Consider the following 7,270-nt stretch of genomic DNA (forward strand, 5'->3'; position numbering starts at 1 on the left):
GTTAAAAAAAAGTGAAATGGATACTGTATTTCAAGGAAAAATAAATCTGGGGGAAATTTTAAAGTTTGTAGAAAGCAAAAGAAAACAACAGAAATTGGAAAGACAGACACATACACTCCTCAAAAGGCCATCTAATAAAGAAAGTGCAGTTTTATACACTAACAGAAGAGATTTCTCTTGAAATAAGAGCCTTGTGAGCTACTCCAAGCCATCAACTTTGTTTATCAAATGTGGCAACAGGGCAGTCTTCACACAACTCTACACAAAACTACTAAAGAATAAAACTGGAGAGAATAAAAATATTTTACCTAATAAAATTTCCCTTCCCTGCACAAGAAACAATTATGAAGCAAAAGGCTGTTTTAACACAAAATACCAAGCTGAATTAAATATGTTCAAACAAAAATTTGAGGATATAAAAACAAGCAGGATTTAACCTTAGTTTTTACTAAGAAGAAAAATGGACAAAAAGAGGAAAAAATTAAATGAGAGTTCTGTATTCTAAGAAAATAGAAAAGTCATAACAGGAGAAAAATCATAACAGATTTGAAGACTAAATTACAGATGCTCAAGTAAAAATATACGCCAGTGAAATTTTAAGAATGACTTTAAAGGAAAAAAACTGTACTGTGATCATGTTGGTACACCCTTATGAATGGAAAGACCAATACCCTGCCATATATAGGCCCACTGGTTCTTTGCTCATGTGGAGGACAGAGCACTCACCATGTGACATGCTGATTTCCACACTCTTAAAAGATGATGGCTAACTAGAATCCTCTAAAATGCCTTTGCTGCTGCTGCCTTTGCCTCTGTTTCCAAAAATGGTCCTCATTCTCAGGGTTATAGGTAAAACACACCCAAGACATTACTGTGGTGTAGTCAAGGATAAACCCAGCATAAGCCTGTGATTCTAAGCCCAGTAAAGCCATGGGAACACCTTTAACCCGGACAATAATTATTTGAGACTCTCTGGAGTAAGAAACTTGTAAATATTAGCAGTATAGAGAGGACACTCTCTCCCTTAAGTATATCCATTAACTACCGCAAAAAATTCAAAACACAATAACAACAACAAAATCCCCCAAAACCCTGGGTACAGGAGGAGGAAACTCAACACTCAAACAGAAGCCCACAGTTTGACCCAATTGGAAACCAAAATTTCCTAAAATAATGCCTACAACAAAAAGATAAAAGGGCACTGGTTGGCATTTGTGCCTCTACAACATAGTTTTTTTTTTTTTGTTTTTGTTTTTTGTTTTTTTGGCTGCGTTGGGTCTTTGTTGCTGTGCACGGGCTTTCTCTAGTTGTGGCGAGCGGGGCTACTCTTTGTTGAGCTGCACAGGTTTCTCATTGCTGTGGCTTCTCGTTGTGGAGCATGGGCTTTAGGTGCACGGGCTTCAGTAGTTGTGGCTCGTGAGCTTAGTTGTTCTGCGGCATGTGGGATCTTCCTGGACCAGGGCTCGAACCCGTGTCCCCTGCTTTGGCAGGCAGATTCTTGACCACTGCACCACCAGGGAAGCCCTACAACATAGGTTTTGAATTAACTTTAACATATGCCGAAATGCACCAATTGACAAAAGTTTATGTCTTAATTATGGGCCTCAAATTACAGTTTTTCCTGGAGATATGACTAAATTTAAGTGAGATGCCAACTAATTAACTAACATTCACAAACACTCTGTCCCCAGACAGTAGAATAAATATGTAAGGAACAAATACTAAGACAGACACAATATTCTGGGCCATAATCCATGTCTCAATAATTGTTAAAATATTCACATCATAAAAAGTATGTTGTGTGAGCCTAGTGGAATTAAATTAGAAGTAAATTTAAAGAAAATCTAGAAACTGTCAACATATTTGGAAATTTTTTTTTTCTGACCAAAAAATTTAATTAACCAAAAAATTACAATGGCAGAGAAAATAATAACAATAAAGAGAAATTATAAGAAGTGGGAGTCAGGGTAGAAAAAATGCAAAGGCCTTGCTCTCTAGGAGACCAGTACTGCAGCTGGGCTGGCCTCAGCCCCAGCCCCTTCTGAGTTTTCTTTGGCTGCTGGCGTCTTGTCTTCCCCCATGAGACGAATGTTGTGCTTTTCCCGGAATTCATTTATTTCTTTCCCCTTTGCCAGAAACCGCTGTGTCAGTGTCTCAATAATCTTCTGTATCTGCTCCTGGTTGTTCTCCAGGGCAGGCAGCACCTCTTTGACAGTTTGCTCTATCAGCACCCTCCAACCATGCGGTAGCACTTGCAGGTTTCATCTACCTCCTTCAGAGTATCAATCACTAGACAGTGCTCATTCAACTCTGTCTCCAACTCAGCTGCTTTGGAGGCCAGGCCCCCGCTGTTCCTGCCGAAGGCGATGGAAGCCAGCAATTACTTGCTCTGCTGACGTGAACCCCCTTCCCGGAGTTGCTCCGGCTGCTCTTGCCAGTGCGACCACTGCTCTCTGCCATCTTCATTGCTTGCTGGGCTTCCAGTCTGCCCATATTTGGAAATTTAAGTACGTAATTCTGAAAAACCCACCAGCAAAGAAAGAAACAACAGAAATTTTAAAGTATTTTAAGCTGAATGAAACAAAAAAAATTTGTGCAATGCAGCTAAAGACTGCTTATATAGGAATTTATACCACTAAATATTTAGATTAAAATATAAATCTCAAGACAATAATATAAACTTGATCTTAAGAAATTAGAGAAAGAAAAATGCATTAGGCCGGAAAGTAATCATAAGACAGGAAACAATAAAGATCAGAGTGGATATCAATGAAACAGAAAACAAAAACAACAGAAAAAACTGAAGAAACAAAAATCCATTTCTTTGGAAAGATCATTGAATGTATAAACATTTGCTACAACTGATGAAAAGAAAAGCTAAATAAGACAGAATTACCCATACCATAAGAGAGAGGGCATCACTATGGATTCTGCAATTTTTAAAAGGAAAATAAGGGGGAAATTATGAACTATTTTATATAAACAAATTTGAAAATTTGTATGAAATGAACAAAGGTTTTGAAGGATAGAAACTATCAAATCTCACTCAGGAAGAAACAGCCTGAAAACCCCAAATAAATGAGAGAAAATGAATAAGTAGTTAAAAAGCTTTATGCAAAAGAAACTCTAGGTCTAGGTGCCTTAAATGGTAAGTTCTACTAAAGATTTAAGGAAGTAATAACTCCAATACTATACATACAGACAATAGAAGTGGAGGGGACATGTCCCAGCTCATTTTTTGAGGCCAGGATAAATTCTACAAGACACAAAAATATAGATCATTAGCTGTTATCAACATATACACAAAAATTCTTAATAAAATTTTATCCAATTGAATCCAATGATGTATATAAAAGATAAAACATCATGATCAAGTGGATTTTATGCAAAGAATGCAATGTTGGTTTGATACTAAAAAATCAATCAGTATAATTGTATTAACAGGTTAGAAAAAAATATAGTTTAGATAAACCAACCTATATTTGTGAATAAAAGTCTAAGTCATTAGGAATAGAATATAACTTCCCCAATATAATGAAGAACTTTAAGAAAAGCAATAGCTAACACCATATTTAATGGGTAAAAACTGGTTGTTTACCTCTAACATGGAGACAATGTTAAAGATATCCTTTCTCCTCACTTCTTTTTACTCTTTTGCTGGAATTCCTAACTATTGTAGTCAAGTAAGGAAAAGAAATATAAGACATACAGATTGGAAAGAAAGAGGTGAAACTTTTTTATTTGTGGAATATCTAATTATGTAGAAAATGCAAAGAAAGCTATGAAAAACCTACTAGAACTAATTTATGAGTGTAGTGAGGTTCCAAGATATGTAAATGTATGAAAATCTCTCCAAGATATGTAAATTTATGAAAAGGAATGAGAATGTTCATTGCAGAATTATTCACAATAACCAAGATGTGGCAACAACCCAGTGTCCATGATGGGACAAAAAAATGTGGTATACACATACAATGGAATATTATTCAGTCAGAAAAAAAGGAGATCCTATCCCTTGAAACAGTATAGATGAATCTGAAAGACATTATGCTACGTTGAATAAGTCAGTCAAAGATGAACAAATATTGCATGGTACCATTTATGTGAGATATCTAAAATAGTCAAATTATAGAAGCAGAACATAGAATGGTGGTTGCCACGGGATGGGAGGAGAGGGGGAAATGGGGAGTTGTTGTTCAATAGATGTTAATTTATAGTTATACAAGATGAATAAGCTCTAGAAATCTGCTGTGCAACATAGTACTTGTAGTTAACAATCGATATGGTGCACTTAAAAATTTAAGAGAGTAGATCTAGTGTTAAGTGCTCTTACCACAAAAAACCAAAAAGCACCCCCTGCACCAAAGGGACACAAGGAAACTTTTGGAAGTGATGGATGTTTATTACCTTGATTGTGGTGATATCACAGTTGTATGCATGCATATTTCTGAAATCATCAAATTATATACATCAAATATGTGCAGTTTTAAAAATATCAATTATACTTCAATAAACCTGTAAAAAAAACCTAAAAAATCTGTGTTTCTATATACTAGCATTGAAAAATTGGAAACTGAAATTAAAATAAATACTATTTGCAAAAGCATCAAATAGAGATAAATATGAAAAACATATGAAACACCGAGAACTACAAAACATTGCTGAGAGGTATTACAGAGAAGACCTAAGTAGAGGAATATATCATATTAATGTATTGGAAAATTCAATCTTATAAGATACCAATTCTTCCTGAATATTTCTAAAGTTTTCAGCAATCCTATTTAAGATTCCAGCAGTCTTCACTACAGAAATTGACAAGCAGATTCTAAAACTTACATAGAAATGCAAATATAATACAGTAGCTAAAATGATTTTGAAAAAGAATACCAAAGTTACTCGTCACACTATCTGATTTCAACACTTATGAAAAATCTGCATTAGTCATGACAGCTTTGTATTGATATAAAAATGGACATATAGACCACACATATATGATCAATTGTTTTTTGACAAAGGTATCAAGGCAACTGAGTGGAAAAAAAAAAGATAAACTTACAACAAATGATGTTAGATAGCCATAGAAAAACAGATAAAAGCCCAACCCTTACTTCACACTGTATCAAAAATTAACTCAGAATGAATAATAGATCTAATTGTGATAGATAAACCCTTCAGAAGGAGGAGAAAATTTTAGTGAGCCTGGATTTGACAAATATCTGTACAAAAAGACACACAAAGTACAAAAAGAAAAATTGTCAAATTGGATTTCATCAAAAATGCTCTTCAATAATCACTGTTACAAAAAAGAAAAGACAAGTTACTGACTGGAAGAAGATATTTGCAAACATTTATCTGACAAAGGACTTCTTTCTAAAATGTACAATATTATTGTACAGCAAACTTACAACTCAATAAAAATAATACATACAACCCAATTAATAATGGAAAAAAGTTTTGAACAAACACTTCAACAAAGAATATGTATGGATGTAAATAAGCACATAAAAAGATGCTTAAGATCATTAGTCATTAGAGAAATGCATATTAAACCACAGCGAGACACCACTGTATCCCTAGGAGAATTGCCAAAAATCAAGTTTGGACCATACCAAGTGTTGGTAAGCATGCAGAGCAACTTGAACTCTCATACACTGGCCGAAAGGAATGTAAACTATTATAATGACTTTGGAAAAATGCTTTACAGTTTCTTGAACATTTAAACATATGATTTTTGTATAACCTAATCATCCCCTGCCCGTTGTATATCGAAGAGATATAAAATGTATGTCCACACAAAGACTGGTGCACAGTTTTTCGTGATGCTTTATTTTTTAGTAACCCCAAACTGTAAGCAACCCAAACATCTATTAACAGATGAATGGATAAGCAAATTGTAGTATATCCATATAATGAATAGTACTCAATAATTTAAAAAATATTGATTCAGGCAACAAGGATGAATCTCAAAATAATTATGCTGTTTACAACAAGCCAGAGGAAAAAAGGGAACATAAATATATGTACATTTATTTAAAATTCTGGGATATACAAATTAATCTATAGTGACAGAAAGCAGATGAGTGGTTGCCTGGGGAAGGGAGTGGAGATGGTTTAAACTTTTGGGACAATTGATATGTTCATTACCTTGATTTGCAGTGATGGTTTCATAGGTATAATGATAAATCAAAATTTTTCAAATTGAATATCTATCTAGTTTATATTATACTTCCACTATACCTTAATACAGCTGTAAAATATGAATGATTCCCCATGAGGAATTTATTATTATAAGATTTCTTCATTTTTTTTATATTGAACTTATAAAAATTTAAGCTTAACTTTCATTCTAATCAAGTAAAATGTATAAAGAATTCCACAAAATTCACATTATATTTATTCAATATTTAATTTGTTGTTTCATTCATCTATAAGCTATGTGTAATATTTAATTTGTTTCATTCATCCATAAACTATGTGTAAACTGTGTAATTTAATGATTATTTCCATACTGTCATATGACATAGGAATTAGAATATTTTCAATAAATTTAGATTATTTGATGAATAAAGCTTCTAGTTTATCAAAAAATATTCTCTTAAAATAAATGAGCAACTAGATTATTGCTTTTTCCTAAAGAGGAATTTGGAAGGAGCTCTGCCACCTTCTGTATTTATTTTCTCCCAAGAGATAGCATCTAGTTTTAATTCATCAGAAGGAGGTTCCTCACAATTAGAGAATCTCAAAGCTCTGGGGACAGAAAGAAGAATTTTCTAAAGGAAACTAATTCTGATATTTGAAGGCATTTTAATTCAGTTTTATTTTCTTATAGATACATTTATTTTGTACATAACCTGCATCTTCTTCAGTGTTACTGTATCTTTCCTCATGAAAACTGTTTGCCCCTCTTTTAAGGGATTTTAGAGCAAATTACATTTATACCTCTTTTATGAGCTGCCTGTTTCCTCTCCCCCCTTCCTTCCTTCCTTCCTTCCTGTCTTTCTCCCTCCCTCCTCTTCCTTCCCAATCCCTCCCTTCCCTTCTCTTCCCTTCCCTTCTATTTCTTTGCTTTCTTTTCCTTAATTTATTTCTTGTCTTCAGTGTATGAGAAAGAGGAAGCTAGACAAAGACTGCAATGTTGCATGTTTTGTTATTATAAAAAGAAAATACTCAGCTGCACTACAATGATGCCAGTATACCACACTATTACAAATGCTGCAGCTACACAATGTTGATATGCTTTTCCTGATGAGCAGAAAGCTCCTTTTGCTTT

At 33.9% G+C, this 7,270-nt stretch overlaps 1 pseudogene; it reads right to left on the minus strand.

Annotated features, from left to right (window-relative positions):
• Positions 1-1,994: 1,994 nt before the first annotated feature.
• On the minus strand, positions 1,995-2,460 carry LOC112414350 (prefoldin subunit 2 pseudogene; annotated as a pseudogene).
• Between the last annotated feature and the right edge of the window lie 4,810 nt (positions 2,461-7,270).

The sequence above is a fragment of the Neophocaena asiaeorientalis genome, unplaced genomic scaffold (assembly GCF_003031525.2).
Source record: "Neophocaena asiaeorientalis asiaeorientalis breed wild unplaced genomic scaffold, Neophocaena_asiaeorientalis_V1.1 scaffold113, whole genome shotgun sequence".
In the NCBI taxonomy this organism is placed as follows: domain Eukaryota; kingdom Metazoa; phylum Chordata; class Mammalia; order Artiodactyla; family Phocoenidae; genus Neophocaena; species Neophocaena asiaeorientalis.